The 18,449-nt window shown below is 36.3% G+C and overlaps 1 protein-coding gene and 1 non-coding gene across 2 annotated transcripts in view; both read left to right on the forward strand.

The window, feature by feature from the left end:
* AKAP6 (A-kinase anchoring protein 6) overlaps positions 1-18,449 on the forward strand; it is a 366,558-nt gene that overhangs the window by 247,373 nt on the left and 100,736 nt on the right. The gene's annotated exons all lie outside the window — the stretch shown is intronic.
* On the forward strand, positions 6,230-6,336 carry LOC124508980 (U6 spliceosomal RNA). The gene has a single exon (XR_006961348.1). It is a non-coding gene; the product is annotated as a U6 spliceosomal RNA (small nuclear RNA).

The raw sequence follows: 18,449 nt of genomic DNA on the forward strand, positions 1-18,449 counted from the left end.
TTTCTGTCCTCTCTCTGGGGGCATCTCTATATTTCATCACTCAACTCTTTCCCTGGAGTAGATAGTCATGCCCAGATCCTGGTTCATTATATGCATTATACAGTCCTAAGTTGATCCCCAAAGTCCACATTTGGATATGTTGTGTTAGAGAAAGTATAATAAGTTGGTAGTCAATGAGAGTGAAGATTTTTTAGCATTTTCAACATCAAGTACTACATGCCTGACTTTACCAATTTATTGTATATTCTGGTCTTCAATAGAAAGTCATCTGACCTTTACTCCTAGATAGGGAGGTACCAATAAATACCTTAGACTATTCATTCAGCAGACCTCCCAAGTTGGGTGCCTATTGTGGTATATTGGTTACCCTAAACCAGCAAAATACCAAAGGGATTTATTAAAGGAAAGGAATTAGACTTAATAGGCAAAGAATACATTGACACAACCTGACATAATTTAGAACCTTAACATTACAATGGGCTACAAAGTGGATTTTCTGTTTAAACCATTTCTTGTTATTTTCAGATTGTTAGAAATTGAAGACCATTTTTTTTTTCTAAATTTTCAACCGCAGGGTCTTAAGAGCAACCTGTATCTTCCTTATATATACTTTCCTTGTATAACCACTTCCTTAAAAATACTTTCTTACTTGTTTTGAGATAGTAAGCCATACTGCCAATATCTTTCCCTCTCCCTTCTTTGTCCGGCCCACTGACCCAGCCTCTGAATGGGGACCTTCTATAGCTATTTTCTAATAAACACTGGCAGTATTGTCAGCCTGGAAAACAGAAACGTAGTTCTTTCTCGTTTTTTCTTCCTCAATGTGAGAATCACCTCCAAGGAGAATTTGCTCCCCCTCTCTCACGTTCTTTTTCTTCATTCCTTCTACCTTCCTAAGTAGGACAATTTAATTTGTCAAAAGTAACCACCGTGATTTTGAAAGTTCAGCTCCTATTTGGACTGGAGTTACGTAGCCAGAATTCATAATCACTGGGAGCTGTCACTCTGCTGGTCTGCATGTGCATTAACTATTAATGGAGAAATATTTAAAACCCACTTGCAAAGGAAAAGCTCCATTTTTTCATTTCTACAGATCAAAGGTGGCATTATTCTTGGGCTCAGGGAAGCTTAAGACACCTCCTCCCCCATCCTATGAATTTTATAGACTGAGTGACCTAGAAGTATCTCCACAATCAACGAGGCTGGAGCTCAGGCTGCTGCTGTTGCCGTTCTGTCCTCTGCAGCAGACACAGTTGACTCTGCAGGGCTGGGAGGGTGTGCCCTGGCCAGGACTCCTTACTGTTGCCACAAAGCACTGCCCATTCTCTGCCAAGTGCAAAGCACAGATGACAGAGCCCTTCGTGATCCTGGATTGGTGTGGAGTTCTAGAGTCCAAAGGTTAATTTCAAGGGCCAAATTCAAAAGTTGCAGTCTGGTGATTACTACTATTATACTTGAACAAGAGCTGTTTTCAGATAGTATTCAGATAGTATGAAGCTCACCAAAAACAGCACATTTATGGATTTACTCCTTGAGAATGGTCTAGCTGCTCCTCATCAATAAAATATTAGATTATATCATTTCCAAGGGGTTAAAATAGCCCTTACAGCTTAAAGATTGTATAAATTAGTACGCATTTCAACTAAGACCTTTATACTTTCAAGGAATTCATACTGAAGATTTTACATTTAATTTTGAGGGTTAGTTGCTCTCATATAGTTCTGCTTTTATGGCAAAAATGCAAATGACCTCTATCTTTCTCTGTTGGTATAAGTGTTACACAATTATGTCCTATGTGCAAAAGGAAAAAGCCCGTTCACTTTGCATAATACAATGCTCACTAAAGAGGCTAATTACATTTTTACTCTGCTCTGGATTTGAGGTTGCTTATAAGAATTCACAGGAAAATTTTTAAAATGTTTTTAACACTGAAATACAAATCAGAACTGGGGAAAATATACATAGACTAGAGTCCCTTTCTCTGAGAAGAGTTAATATGTAGGCATATAGACTGTATGGTCCTACACACTTAATAAAGATCCCAAAACTCCACTCTGGGTTTCCTGGTAGTGAAAGCGAAGAGGGAAATGTGCTCAATCGCAAAATTTACATCTTCCATGAGAAAAAAAATCACACTTCATTTGACGACATTAAGTTTATTTTGATACTTAGATATGAATACATTTTCTCTTAGGATTTTTTTTAATATGTAAGGGATTAGAATGGCATGGTAGTGAAATATCTAACCACCATATTTCTTACAAGTAAGTTTCTAAACATAATACTTCTACCAAGTGAATTAATTATTTTTCTCTAACTCTGTTGCCAGGTAATGTTTACAGACTTTGATCACAGCTCTCACCCGAAGGTGGCACTCCTCTTGATGATAGTTTGGCCAGGTGGAATTAATAAGAGAGGACATCAATATTATATATTTGAAGAGAAGAGGATATTAGGAAAGTGAGAGGGAAATAGAAGCATTGAAGAGAAAGAAACACAGTTGAAATACCAAACAAAAATGAATAATTTAAAACAATTAAATAGAAAAGAGTAAGTTTAAATCATGGGTGGGTGAATGAATAGATAAGAAAATGCTAAAAAAAAACAAACAAATACGAACAAATAAAAAGAGCTAAACACTGAAAGGATTGTTTTAGGAAAAAAACAGATAAGAGAAAGGGATAAATTTTAAAGGAGAAAATGTCACTTTTAGAGAATTTGGGTCTGTATTAAAAGGCAAGCATTATGACTTTTAAAAGAAAAACTTCTGGGGAATAAGAAACAGCATAAAAAAAGAAAAATGGGACATAGCTGGCTTGCTATTTTATAACTATTGATGCCAAAATGATGTTGTCATAGCTATGAACCAATCAGAGAAAACAGATTAATCACGCTATCTCTATATTTTATAAATTCACAAATTTCAACCCTCTCTAATAGTTCTCTTTTATTTTGTTCTGGACCAGGTCTAAATAATTTCATATGTGGCCTGATACCTTTAAGACTGAACTTGAGCTTCTAAAAATATGTTAGGGTGGTTCATAGTCTAGGTCATAGGAGGTAGGCTTAAAATAGAAGAAAATCCATTACCTTAAAAAATTTTTTTTTTACATGTTGGTGTTTGGGTATAAAAGAAGTGTGTCAAAAAATTAAATTCTGTTAATTAGGATTTAGTTTGGAATTTCAGTACCAAAATGAAGCAAATTACTAGTCATTGAAGCAGACAAGGTAAAAATGTAGCAGATATATCAGGCACAAGAATCTAATGATAATTTTTTACCTCTTTCTCAGTAGATTAATTGTAGAGCTTAATTGTATGTTAGATTAAAACTCCATTAAGATAAGAAGAATATGCTTAAAATCATTATAATATTTCAAATAACATTATCTAGTCATTTTAAAAGTGATCAGAATAGGAAAATCTAGGCTACCTCCACTGCTATGTAGAAATGGATTTGTTTTTCCATTTTTATTAAAGTTAAAAAGTCCTTAGATTAACTGCCATATTAATGTGAGCATTGATGAATCAGTGTTTGCTATGAAGACTTAAATATGCATATATTTTTCTTTTCTTTCCTTTTTTGAGAGAGGATAAAACTCATCCTGAACATGTTCAGAGGAAAAAGTGGATGGATGAGGTTTCTGAACAATATAGGAAACACTGTTTTTGCTGGAGCTTACAATGCCTGTTTGAATCACTTTTTTAAGAGGAAAAAAAAAGAAGGATGTTAAGAGAATAGTATGCCAAGAAATAGTTGGCTGTGTGTGCATAGGGGCAAGCGAGGAAAGGCCGCCAGCAGTCTTTGTCTCTGGTGGGTGAGCTACTGTCCGGAAGGTGCGTTGGCTCTCTGGGCTGCCTCTGCTGTATTGTGCTGCTCCCTCTCTCCCTGGCCTGGCCTGCTCTGGCCTAGAGTGGATCAAACAAGCCGTGGGGAAAGTTCCCCTCATTTGCATCACTTCTAGACAGCCCTGTCGTACTCTTTGCTGACAGGAAATCACTGTCTTTGTCACCTTTTCTCAGGGCCCTCCTTTTGGCAGAGATGGGCCATGTGACCACGCTTAATCACAACAACAGGGCTGGCTCAGGACTCAATGACATGTTTTCCTCAGCACTTCAATAAATGGGGTAGAGGAGTCAGGAGGAAATGACTACATTAATTTTAAAGTGAAAAGATAATTAACACTTGAAGGACTAATGCTACAACCTATGGAATTATTATTCAAATTGAAGTTAATTTATCAAAAACTTGTGAAAACTATCTCCCCTAATGCAACTGTTTAAAAAAAAATAAACCTTGAATAGTAAGAGTTGGGCGTGTTGGAGGGAGAGTGGGAAGAAGGCGGGGAGAGAGGGGCTTTGGATGGAGAGGGAGAGAGAAAAGGGGGGAGAGAAAGAGGGAAATCATAGCAGGCATTAGCTGTGTTTGAAAAAGCAACTTAAATGGGCTAACACTTCAACATTTGGGACTGAAGGCTGGAGCATGTAAAACGCTTACTTAGATGATATGAATAGGACACTGGCAAACAAAAGCAGCAGTGTGCTCCTAGAAAACTGTGCTTCAAGGAGTTTCCTTGGCAACAGAAATGCAGTTCCAAAAGTAGACAGAACTTTCCTCAGAAAACATACTATTAATAACAACCTTCCGGAACAACTTGGAACAATTTGACGACTTGGCAATAATAATGCCAAGTGTTCTGCAAATTAATCTAACACATAACAGTTATGTTTCCCTTGCCCGTAATTCTGCTGGACCCTACCAAGAGCTAACTCCTTGCTTTTCAGTGGCAAATGTGAAAAATATTTCTAAATGTTGTCATGGAAAAAGAAAACCAAAAGGAGTGCTGGTGGCCAACGGTGTCCAGTGATTGTGTTTAGCCTTTTGGAACCTACAATTGAATTTAATGAGATGAGTTTATTCCAATTAGAGCTACTACGTTTAGTATCTCATCCTAACAAAGATGCTTCCGTGAGCAAAACTTGTTAAAGGGTTAACAGCCTGAGAATTGCTGTGATGTGAAGCACATCTTGAGGCCATTGGTTATATAAATGTAACACTTCACTAAATACGTGCTGGGTGTTATTTTTAAAAGCATCATCATTTCTTGTCAGCCCAGAGAATAAACTAATCTTGGATCTACTTGGCCAATGGGAATCATTTGAATTCTCCTGAAGGCAATACGTTTGCCAGCCATGAAAGGTGTAGTGTTCCCCTCCTCTGACCTTTCCTGAATCCTTGGATCTAAAGGTTAAAAGTAATCAATATCTCATTGCGCAGCTTGGTTTCAGGGTAATAAGTAATAACCATCATGTTAAAATCCAAATGATTACAGATAGCACTTAAATGAGTTGACCTGTTTGGGAGCTTTTATTAATTGCAATTATCAGGATAATCATTAGAGTTTGCTAATAAAATTTGGATTAAATTGCAAAAATTTCAGCCTTTAACTTTTGAAAAACGACTCTTAATTAGATGTGAATGTGCAGTGTTCCCTCCTGTGTTAAGCTGAGAGATTTGGCTTCAACCCCACATATTTGTAGATTTCTTTCTGGTTTTTTATAAAATAAATTTGAGGAATATTTAAACTCCTCATAAGAAAGGGTGTTTGTTAGGTTCACTGCCACCTTTGGCTCCAGAACTGCTCCATACTATGTGTATGTTTCAGTTAAGTGACTGCATGGAAATGTCCCTCACCTACTTTTTTGCATTTCCTATTTTTAAATTATGTATCTTCAATGGTTATAATCATATGTAGGCTAATCTGGCTTGTAGCTAGAAAAAAAATGTATGATGTATGATTACACTTTATATGATATGAGCTGGGAATTATTTATTTGTTTTTTTTAAAAAAAGGACTACCAAAGTTTAATGATGAAAACCAAGTATTATCATTGTCAAAGTGGTCTTGATATAAAAATAATAAATGTTAGGTTTAATGTTCCATGCATTTACATCAGTAAGGCACTGGTTGTCATCTATAACTGCCTATATCAGGAAGGCATTGGTTTTCGTAACCATATCATAATGACGACACTAAATCATATAACTTACAATGTAAGTTATACCATAACCAAGTGTATAAGATATGCTACTGAACCCAAATATTATGTCTGTATGATTATTCTAAGTTTTTATAATTTATTAGAATTTCATGCATGTATTCTCAAAACAGGAAGGTGGGGATAGAAGGGAACCTAGATGATATTTTAGTTATTTCAAAAAAGGTCCTGGTGCTGTCTTCCGCAACACATATACTAAAATTGGAACAATACAAAGGAAATTAGCATGGCCCCTGCACGAGGATGACACACAAATTCATGAAGCATTCCATATTAGAAAAAAAAAAAGTCCTGGTACCTGTTCAGAATAGTCTGGAGAACCCTGGATGGGAAAAACTTAACCATAGTACTTTCACAGATAAACTCATTAACTTGCTTTTTTCTTCTCCTAATCTCGCTACCATGTCTCACCTTAGAAAGAGGTAGATTTGTGGTTGAGGAATCATATTTGGAGTATTAAGATTGTCCAAAACCAACTATTTCCTTTACTAAATTTCCATCCTGCCTTAAATCCCAGCCTTAAGATTCATTTCTTTGGGGACGCCTGGGTGGCTCAGTCGGTTAAGTGTCTGACTCTTGATATTGGCTCAGATCACAATTTCACGATTCATGGGATTGAGCCCTGCATGGGGCTCTGTGCTAACGGCACAGGGCCGACGTGGGATTCTCTCTCTCCCTCTCTCTCTCTCTGCCCCTCCTCTACTTGCTCTCTCTCAAAATAGATAAACATTAAAAATTTTTAATTCATTTCTTTGAGGTAAAAAAGAGTGCACTTTACTGGATGCAGGTATTCTATGGGGGTAGGAGAATAATACTGAATTAAATGTCAATTTTAACATTTAGTTTAAATGGAAGGGCACTAGGAGAGGAAGATAGAAGGGGTAGAGAGAAGAAATCTAGGAAGGGGACCAAGGATAGATGTTATTTATTCCACCATTTGATAAAAAGGGAAGTACATTCGTGTGTGTGTGTGTGTGTGTGTGTGTGTGTGTGTGTGTGTGCGTGTTATGAGATAGGAGTAGGATGGAGGGAGAAAAAAAACTAAATTGGTCAAATCTTACTATTTGACTATGTTAGTGCCCCCTGTGCACATTCTTATTTAATGCTCACAATGATCCTGAATTATTTTTCCCTACTTCATGCATCTGAGCCTGAAACACAGAGAGGTTAAGTGACTAGCCTAAAAGACAACTTGTGCCTCAGGTTAGACTAGGGTTTGCTGAAATTACAAACAACCCCCAAGTCTCAAAGGTTTACGGTTATGAAGATTTACTTCTCACAGGATCAGTCATCCTCTTAAATATTCCTTCAATGTGGCAAAGAGAAAAGAGAGTTCTGGAGGGTCTCACTCTTGCCATTAAACCTTTACCTGGAAGAGACACAGTTCACTTCCTTTCAAAATCATGACCAGAAGTAATCACACAGCCTCACCCAACTCCAAAGTAGATGGGGAAATGCATCTCTACTCTAAGCCTGAAAGGCAGAAAGCAAGAAATTGTTGTTGGGCTGTATCAATAACTATCACAAGAAATAAGTCACTTTGAACCCAGTCTGGGTGGCTCTAATACCCACAATCTTTCCTTCACGTGTTCCTTGCCTGCTCACTATTGTCCCATATTTTCTTCTCCACAAGAGGAAAAATTCTTGCAAATGCATTTTCCTCCCTCCACATGAGCTTTTTGTGCCTAGATAAGAAAGAAGGTGCTACATATTAAATGGAACATCAGCAGAGAAAGCATGATGGACTTGGGTTTGCTCTTTAGCCAATCATCAGGCTATTCTGTGAAACTCCCCAAACTTTCTTAAGCACCTTAGCACCCTGGGAAAGTGTTACCATTTTGAGTCTCACGGGAACCTCCCATGTTTTGTCAGACTCAGGAAAGCTAAGGCTGAAAATATTTATGTTTTTGGGTGAGATGCACTAAAGGCAGCATTGCCCTAGGAAGGTTCAACCTCATGGATCCTGTTATTGCCAAAGGGAGTTACTGAAGAAGGGTCCCCATGGAGAGATACTCTAGAGGAATATCATTTGCGGAAAAGCCATTTTCCAGTCCTGTCAAGGAGGCAATTTTAGTTCTCAGAAACAAGGGCATTCCCAAGCATATTTTTAATAATGTTGGCATTTGCAGAGCTCATACATTCTTAAACTAGGCACTTCTGTGACACTCTGTACCTAATGAGGCACACTGGGGTAAGCTAAGAAGGAAGTGGTGCTCCTGCTGAACCTTCATTCATTTACATAAGACACAAAACATAAACATACACGCACATACATACACACCCATATTTTCTTATACTGAAGCCAAGAAAGAGTCAAGCAGGCTAATACCTTTGGGGTTGTATAATTTTTATTCTAAATATTTTTAGACCACAGATCTCCAGCTTTTCTCCAGAAGGACATCTATACATCCCAGTAACTCATCTGAACACACTATTTCAGCCTCTTTCTAAGTAATTGATTCTATATGCTCACTGACATTTGCTTAAAGAAAATTTGTGACTTGTGATATTTCCCTTGTCATCTCATTTTATCCATTAAAAAGTAGGAAGTTTTGTTTTTGAAAAGTAGGAAGTTTGTGGGAGAAGTATAACACACACGTGGTTATGCACACACATTTATGTGTGTTTACAGATATACACATGCGTCTACAAAGTATTAACTCATTTATTTAAAAAAAATCTTTCATCAGGATTGAATCTGGATGAAACCAGATTCCTTGGACCAGATATACTTGTAGTCCCAAGACATTAAAATCATGCATGTGTAAATAACTATATAAACTTCCTTCGTATATGCCAAGTTTCAGTTTGGAGCTCATTTCTAGGTTATAAATCTGGGCATATTGGATTTTGCTACCTTAATTAGAATAGTTTACTCCCTCAGTATTCATAGGTGCATCCCTAAAAGAGCCCTCCTTGAGAATAATTTAGCCATGAGTACTTTGTTATAACTAAGTGCATATTTTTAGTGATGATAGATTTGGACTATGTGGACCAAATTTGAGAATGAATGATTATAATTTTTGTTAGACTCCACACTCCAGGATGGCAAGGTTCATGTCTGTGTTGTTTATTGCCATATCTCCACTGCCTAGTGCAATACCTGGCACATAATAGAAACCCAATAAATATAAGTTGAGAAACACTTCTGAAATAGGTTTATTTAATAATCTATTAATTAAATTCTATCAATCAGAACTATGCTATCATTTCATTACTTTTGCAAGAGAACAACCCTATTGTCATGCTCTGGTAATGAAACATCATGGCATCCTCTTATATTGTATAAAAAAAAGAAAAACAAAAATCTCTCTCATTTAAAAACCAAAGTGCATTAAGTGTAGTTCTTAATACTCAGAATACTTGAATTTGACCAGATTGGTATCAGGGAGAAAGACAGGGTGGTAAGGAAAGAAAGAGGGAGGGAGGAAGGGAAGGATAATGATGCCCATGTCTGAGACAAATGGTACAAAAATGTATAACTAATCACCATAATTCTGTAGCTAGTCCACAACCTCTCAAACTGTAATATTTGTTGATGTATTTTATTTATGTAGACATTATAATTACTTATTTCATATAACGATAACATGTATCATGCAAATATAAAACCTAAAAATAGAACAATAGATACAGGTGAACATGCACAGCCATTAGAAATGGTAGGAATATTGGGGCGCCTGGGTGGCGCAGTCGGTTAAGCGTCCGACTTCAGCCAGGTCACGATCTCGCGGTCCGTGAGTTCGAGCCCCGCGTCGGGCTCTGGGCTGATGGCTCAGAGCCTGGAGCCTGTTTCCGATTCTGTGTCTCCCTCTCTCTCTGCCCCTCCCCCGTTCATGCTCTGTCTCTCTCTGTCCCAAAAATAAATAAACGTTGGAAAAAAAAAAAAAAAAAAAAGAAATGGTAGGAATATCAGCACATTTTTTTATTCTACCATGGTTAATGGGAGAGTTTATTGACATATTTGTTGTAGAAAATTGGCTTCAGAGGAGTACGTATATCTAACAAAGTTGTCGTGAAGGAAGTGAGAAAAACAATAAGAGATTTGGACTTTAGCTCATCATGATGAGGGTGGATGGATGGAACCTAAAAGACTGATTCATCTTTCCAAAGCTACAGCTAACAACTCAGAATATGCAACTTAAAAAATCCACTGCTGTAATGTCAGAAGGCTGAAATGTAATGTTGAAATTTTCTCCCACTCTTTCATTTAAAAAAAAGTTTCACACTTCATAATTTTAAAAATAATCCTCATATATGGTCATTTATATTTTTTACTTAGCCATTAATTATAGGATTTATTGATTTTATGCAATTAAGAAAAAGCTATAAGATGTACTATTTATAATTGGAATTTGAGAAAGATTTGTGATGAATTTACTTCTTGCTCCGATTTATGTCCACCTTGACATCCTTCCCACTGAACTTTGTCCTTCCTCCTCAGCTTTCTTCAGCTGAGACATGTTGAGATTTGAAAATAAGTGTGAAGAGCATTCCTCTCTGTGTGATTTTTCTCTCTTCTTCCTCAGTCTCTTCTGCCTGTTGATGCTGAAGATCCATTCTGTGAATCACTGGATTTCTTACAAGCCATGAACAAAAATCCTCATGTTCATTAAAACTTAAGCTAATTGAATTCTTGTTCTACAACATGGGAATATAGCAAAATAACTCAAATTTGGCTAGCATTTTATAATCCATGTTTTGATGATAGTTTAAGAGGCTCTGTCCGTCCAAGTTTGGGTTAGAAAAAGAAATGAAGTATGGAAACACTGTCAGAAGCCTTTTCTGTTTACAAAAAGATCCAGGGATACCATGAGTAATGCCAGAAATCTCATGTGAAAGCCAGCTCTTGTGGGATTTTTTTTGAGCTCACCAAGTTCAGGAAATAGACAGTTCCAGAAAGCTGATTGGAGTTCAAAGATTTTTTTAAAAAATTAACTGAAGTGAATAATTGTGTTCTCTGTCCATTGGCCAACACTGCTGCTCAGATCTGTGCTCTGCTGGGGGCGTACGTCTCCCTGGGGCTAGGTAATATTGGGCACTTGATAAATACTTTCTGATTTAAATTGCCTGCGTAATGAGTGTTTTCTTCTGAATCTTCCAAAGTGAATCTCTTAGAGGTTTTGCACAGTTATTTATTTCCATGGGAAGTAAGGATGTTACCTGGAGTTTCAGGACTGCAAGTGACCTCATAAGGACCTTCATTTCATTTCATCTTTTCCAAGGATTGTTTTTCCTCCATCCCAGATAGGAGAGAATTTGTCCTCCATTAAAGATCTTTCCAGAGGGAATTCCACAGCCTCCCATTAAAATGTTTAACAACTCTCTCTGCCCTTAAAGTCTTCTTATATCTAGTGTAAATCCCTTCTGTTGTTAGGTTTAATTGTCAAATCGGCCAGAATCCATGGTCTGTAATTAAACCTCTTCTTTCTGTTTTCTATACAGTCACATTTCTCAAGCTTTTGCAGGTTTCTTTTCAAGTTAAAAAATCTTTTAGAAGTCCTTTATATCAGCTTTGTCTATACTCCATCTAACTGAAACCACTTCTGCCCTCTTTCGTAGGAGAAAATATGCTAATATTGAGACAGTACTGGTAAATCCATATATTTGAGGAGCTTTAACAAGCTCCACGGATTTCTCCATCAGGTTTTTCAACTCTCTCTTATTAACAGTTAATAAAATACTTCATGGATGGTTTGGAAGAGGAATATGGCCTGTCTGAGATGGTATGACTTACAGTGTATACCTAAAGAAAAAGGAGTTTGAAAAGGAAAAGAAAATGATATAAAAGTGGGCTAAAAAATCCTCTTCCCATTTAGGGACAGAGCTGCTGCTTCTCCCAGTGGATGTGTAATATATTATTTATGTAAGAGAGAGCATCATGCTTTTGGCTCACATTCCATTTGGAGCACATACAGTATGACAGTTTCCTTGGCTTATTGTTGTATATATGGCTATCTATTTTTAATACATTGCTTTTGTCTTTTTTTCATGCTTGCTTACATCTGTTGTTATGAAAACTGACATAAAGTTTTTAAACATAAAAGAAGTGATGGAGAAAGAGATGGTAAGAGACAAACAACATTTCAAAGGAATGCAAGATGGAGAAACAGGAGCAAAGTCTCCATGGAGAGAACCCAAAGCAGCCTCTGCAGGATAAATGGGAGGGAGGGTCAGAACATATTTCTGTAGTCACAGAGAAAAAATGGTCATGAGGCTACAGAAAGCATTTCTAAGTTAGAAGGAGCATAGTACATTTTCCACCAAAGTGTTTAGACTTTTTAAGCTGTAGTTTTCAAACCTGTGAAACGGGGATAGGGATAGCACCCACTTTGAAAGGTTGTCAGGGTTCAATGAGTAATGTATGTAAGGGGTTCATCCTTGTGCTTGGTAAATAGCTTAATACATAAGTAATACAGAATCAGGGGCTAACAAACTATAGTCTGAAGGTCAAATCCAGCCCCCAGCCTGTTTTTTAAATAAAGTTTTATTGGAACATAGCCAGGTGCATTCATTTATATATCACCTGTGACTCTTTTTATAGTTCAATAAGAGAGTTGAATAGTTTCAACAGTGACCATATGTCCAGCATGCCTAAACTATCTGACTCTTTGCAAAAAAATTTTACCAGTCCCTGGTATAAATAACTATTATGTCAACTCTTTTGTAATATACATTATTCTACAGACTTGAATGATTTTCCAATTCAAATTTTCTATCTGTTGTATCACAATAATACCTGTTGAATATCGTTCTTTTGCCCAAGGTTCTAGTTTTCCTTTTGTAACAACCCAAAGTCGGCCTGTTTTCCTTGCTTTTCAATGTAGCATTAAATGGTTAATTGGTTCATTTCACCACCAGGTGGCCTCCTACACTCTATTGTGCTTGTGGGACCCAAAGGAAAGCAGAAAATGGATCTAATGCACTTCTTTTAACTTTGGCTGTGATGCTGCTCTTATTAGCACTTCTCTGGTGACTCCACTGCTCTGAAATCGCTCTATATTTATATTTGGCCCCGAAACATAAATTCACATTGACCTTTTTAGAAGATGAATTATAGATCAGAGTTAGAAAGAGTTAAAAAGTAAAAACAAAATAAAAATATATAAATGCATACTCACACATACATCGAAGTGATTTTTTAAAAAAAGAAGTTTGGCTATGGCTATAAGAGGTTTACCATGACTCAGTATTATTCTCATATGTGTACTGGCAGAGTTAACTAATCCTGAAGCTTCCACAGGAAAGACAAAAGCCACTGCCACTCAGATCTCCATATGTTAATTTCTCTTGAAGAGCATAGGTGGACTTCACCTCAGTGCCCCAGTTTTATTAAGTTATTTTATTTTCTAGATTCTTATTTTGAGTTTTATTTTATCTTATTTTTGAGCTTTACTAAAGACCAGTGCTTGGCGAGAAAGATTAGAAAGCTGTGTGATGAAGTGCTAGAGAAGGAGGCTGGATTCTCCTTGGGCAAAGACTCTTCTCCCTGCAGGTTTCATTTTCTTCATCTGTTGTAAAACCAGAAGGATGGATTGGGAGCCTCTGAGGCCCATTCCAACTTCAGTATTCTCTCATTGGTGAAAAATCAATGATTGATACAATTAGTAATTGATTTGATATGAACAATCTGGCAAAACCAGAATTTTAGGAACTCAATTTCAAACGGTAAGGAAACAAACCCATGGGTAAATATAATTTTTTGGAACACTACCATAAAAAGTGTATAGTTTCTAAATGTCAAATTATTTTGGTTCATTTCATATGGTGTTCATAAATGCATACTTTATGAGACTTCTAGACCTTTCCTTTACATTTTACTTTCGTTCAGTGGTAGATAACTATTCAGTTGGATTCTCAACAGTGTCTTAAATCTGTCATGGAAGTTTAGCTTTCTCTTTGATGTCTTATTTTCTACACATTTAAATTTTCCTACCTTTTTCTTTGGACACAATGATCAAATCCTCAGATTTCTTTACAGCAGAAAATAGATATATTCACTTATATTTCCATTGAAAATGGGTCATTTTATATGGTACAGATAACCTGTTCTTACTTTCTGCCTGAGTTGGGATACGCACATCACTGGTTTGTATTTGAATTGTCACATTGGATGTCATGGCAAATACTGCTAAAGGCATTTAGCTGTCTATGAGGAAAGGACCAGAATTGTCCCTAGGGCATTTTGGTAAAGAACAGGCTCACGTTTGAATTCAGAGTTACCCAGGGAGACATTGTGACAGGCAATCTCTCTAATTCCGAATTCCCTACTGGGACTACTTCTCTGGAGAGCTATCTGGTTAAAGGCAGATTCATACTTGCTTGGGGAAAAATTGATTACAAGGTTTTTCCCACTTTGCAAACTGCACTAATTAGTATCAAGCTCAACTAATAATATATGAAATTTGCATTACTTTCTGTTTGCATAAGCACAAACATTTCCTACTTTCTTTTTTTCTCATGTATTTTTAAATATATGTTCATATGTCACATGTTGATGTCTGATGCATATTAGGAATGAATGGTCTAATACTTCACCTTTACTTTAAAAGTAGGGAAAAGTAGAAAATGATGCTGTCCAGTCTGTTGGGGATTATTATATGCTATGAAAAAACAAAATAAAAAGAAGATTATCCTTTTTCTTAAGTAATTTATAATCCATTTGGAAAAGCAAAACCAAAAAACACAAAAGAATAGTAAAGATAACAAATATGTGTGGTACCAAAAAATAAGTGCTAGCCTTCTTAGAACATCTTCATAGAAGAAATGATATTTGAATTGGGACTTGCTGGATGGAATGTAAATAGGTGGAATGGATATAGGTTGCATTGCAGAAGAATGGGATGTGGGGGAGGAAAACCTTCAGAGGTAGGGGTTGGTTTGGTGTGACACCTAACAAGGACTTTACCAAAATCAGGAAGATACACTGGAGAAGAGTAGGAAATGAGCAACACATCATAACTGCTTTTGTCCATGTGTTCAACTAAAGTCAACAAAAGGCAAGAGACTTTTCTATTGAATGTTGAATCCTAGATTCAGTGGTTTCTTTAGTGAAGGGAAGTTATATACATAAATATACAAACTAATGGCATAAAGGAGATGAGAAAAGTTATGCAAAAGGTCATATTTTCTTAGCAGGCAACATTGGATCAAGTTTGAACAAACACTTATATATAGTGCTTTTTATGTAACAGAGCTGTTCTAAGATCTTTGCGTATATGCATGCATTTAAACCTCACAGCAAGCTTGTGAAAGAAGTATTGGTAGTATCCCCAGATGAGCAACTAAGGCACAGGGAATTGCACAGTTAGCAAGCAATGCAAACAAATTTTGCTGTCCAGTCTGTTGGGGATTATTATATGCTATGAAAAAACAAAATAAAAGGAAGATTATCCTTTTTCTTAAGTAATTTATAATCCATTTGGAAATGCAAAACCAAAAATGGGCAATCTAATTCCAGGCATATATTTTATTTTATATTTATTTATTTATTTATTTATGCCAAACTCTTTGAATCTCACTGATTCACAAATTAATATATTTGGCATGGGTCCTTGTCTATTACCATGTTTATAGAACCTAGTGATCAAATGGTTATGTGTATGTAGGTTTTGAGAAGTAGTTTTACTAGGTAATATCAACATATTCCCTCCTCCTTCCATTAATGGTAGAGAAAAATAGTAACACTTTGTTGATATATTTTCTAAAAGAAAGAAACTGTATATACATAGTTAATAAATATGTATTATAATAAATATATATAATATATGTTATATATAAATATTATTTACCTTTTCAGTGACTCCATTCCTGTGTGACCTATTTTATTCTCTAATGTGAACAGCAGTTACAATACATTATTCCTAAGACATATAACAAAAACAAATGGGAAATATGCAGTCTTACCTTGCAAATGGATAACAGATGAGAATGTCATACTACAAACATATTAAAATCAAAGACTTTGTTTTAAAATAGTACATTATACATAGAAAACTGAAATTTCATACAAACAAGATCTATTTATATCTTAAAATGTCTATGGTGGATAAGTGGTAAGTATATCATTGTCCCTGTTTTACAGATGGGATGACCAAGGAAATATGAAATAAAGTCCCTCACTATAGCAAGCCACCATAAAGCAAAGGCAGAAGTAACAGTCACAAAGAAAGTGGTGCCCAGTCCAGGGGCTCCCTATTGATATGCTTAGAGAAAATCCAACGAAATCACAAATGTTAGGACCTATTTCTTCTTGAAAAGTTATCCAGCGTTATGGCTGCCCTAAATGGCCACATTCTAGTACTTCTGCTTTTTTTTTTTTGTTTAGATCTCCACTTGCTAGATTTTTGCAGCCCCTATGCAAAATTTTAAGTCATCATTATCATATTCTTTCATCTGATTATTTCAGAGGAACCATTCACCGAAAACCTTCTCTCTAGCTGTGATTTCTTTCCCCTTCTGCAACATTCTCTATTTTTATTAGTTTTTATGCTTTATTCTCTGTGGTCTGTTACTGTTTCCCCTATCTGGAAAAACCTTTGTAATTTCCCCTATTTACTTATTACTTTCTCTCCATCCATCTGTGCATTTCTTTCATTTTGTTCTCTAAATCTTTACTCCCTCCTCTTTCTCACTTTTATCACTCTTGTGATTGGATACACACACACACACACACACACACACACACACATTGTGTTTCTTTTTGATGGATCTGTTCCAATAAACTTCCTTGAATGTTTATGGCAGACTCCCTCACATAGCTGGAAAAATGCTGAAAAGCAAGTATCATAACCAAGGTTTGTTTATTCTTTGTAGTCTTAGTTTATGCTAAGAAATTTTCACCTGTACCTTAGAGCTTCTTTAAATTATGAGCCATCATTCTTCTGAACAACTATGACTATCAGTGAGAGCCTATCTGCCCTTTTAGCCTCAACTTCATGCTACTAAAAATTTGTGGAGGTTTGGAAGATGAAATTATACCAAATGAATCTGGCCATAGAAGCTGCAAGGGTGGAGTTCTTAAGTGTGTTTTGACCACCCAGAAGTCACTTTATTTTTTTGTTTGTTTGTTGTGTGTGTGTGTTTATTTATTTAAATTAAATTCAATGAATATACAGTGTAGTATTGGTTTCAGGAGTAGAACCCAGTGATTCATCCCTTACTGAAGACCCCACTAAAAGGGAGAATTACAGGCCAATATCTCTGATGAACCTGGTTCCAGTCACTTTGAATGGCATTCTTGACCTTATTGACTTTGTACCCCCAGGGCCTACTAATTTCTTCACAACTCTGGATGATATCTAAAGATGTGTTTTCAAGAATAACAGCATAGCCTAGCAAATTAAGCTAAATTCCTTCTGAAAGTTCTGTTCTGGATTTTAGAGATATCTTACCGACCTTGGGCAAGTCACTTAGTTTCTGTGTATCAACTTCTAATCTGTAAGACAGAAGTGATATCACTTACTTTCCCCATGGGCTTGCCATAGGAGAACAAAAAAGAAAACAATCCATTGAAATGACAAACTTTCTGATGCTGAAGCAACAAACAGTGCTTAAAGCTTAAAGCCTGAAGCCTCTAGTTTATTTCCTTAAGATCTCTCTGTAGTAAATATGGACATGTACCCCAAAGAAACCAATCAAAGAGGCTACAACAGAAAGATTTTTAAGTCTATAGCAGACTGGCATTGGAACTGGAAATTGGACCCAGCCTCTTGCATCGTGGTCAAATATTATTGCTATGAGAAAACTGTGAATTCCCAAAAGGTGTCCTTAAATATTGAAAAGGTTTCTGTCACCTTCCTCTTTTCCCTGATACTTTTTATAGAAGCTTTTCTTATGTTAACCATTCCTGGCCATGGGAAACAATTAACTTTGTTCACAGTTTCTGTCTAAAAATTGAGAGTAATACTTCTATATTGGAAGTTCTGATCAAGTAAGTTTTTCACTGAGCATGATGTTCATTTTATTATTATTATTATTATTGAGAGAGACAGAGACATTGTGAGCAGGGGAGGGGCAGAAAGAGAGGGAGAGAGAGAATCCCAAACAGGCTCCGCACCATCAGCACAGAGCCTGATGTGGGGCTCGAAGTCACGAACTGTGAAATCATGACCTGAGCTAAAACCAAGAGTCGGATGTTTAACCAACTGAGCCATCCAGGTGTGCCTAATGTTCAAAGATAAATGGAGGCAATCACATGCTTCTCATTTCTGTGTACTAATACTATACCTGACATATATTTCAACAGATGATATGGGCTCCCTTGGCCTTTTTGGGGGGAGAAATTCAAATGAATAAAATGTTTTCCAACTACCTTCTACATCTAACCCATAATGCTAAAAGTTACAGTGGATAAAGGGTGATCAACACATGATCCATGATGTTACACACT

This window comes from Lynx rufus, unplaced genomic scaffold (genome assembly GCF_022079265.1).
Source record: "Lynx rufus isolate CCGP_SWC_20201006 ecotype Redwood Valley unplaced genomic scaffold, mLynRuf1.p SCAF_13, whole genome shotgun sequence".
Taxonomy (NCBI): Eukaryota; Metazoa; Chordata; class Mammalia; order Carnivora; family Felidae; genus Lynx; species Lynx rufus.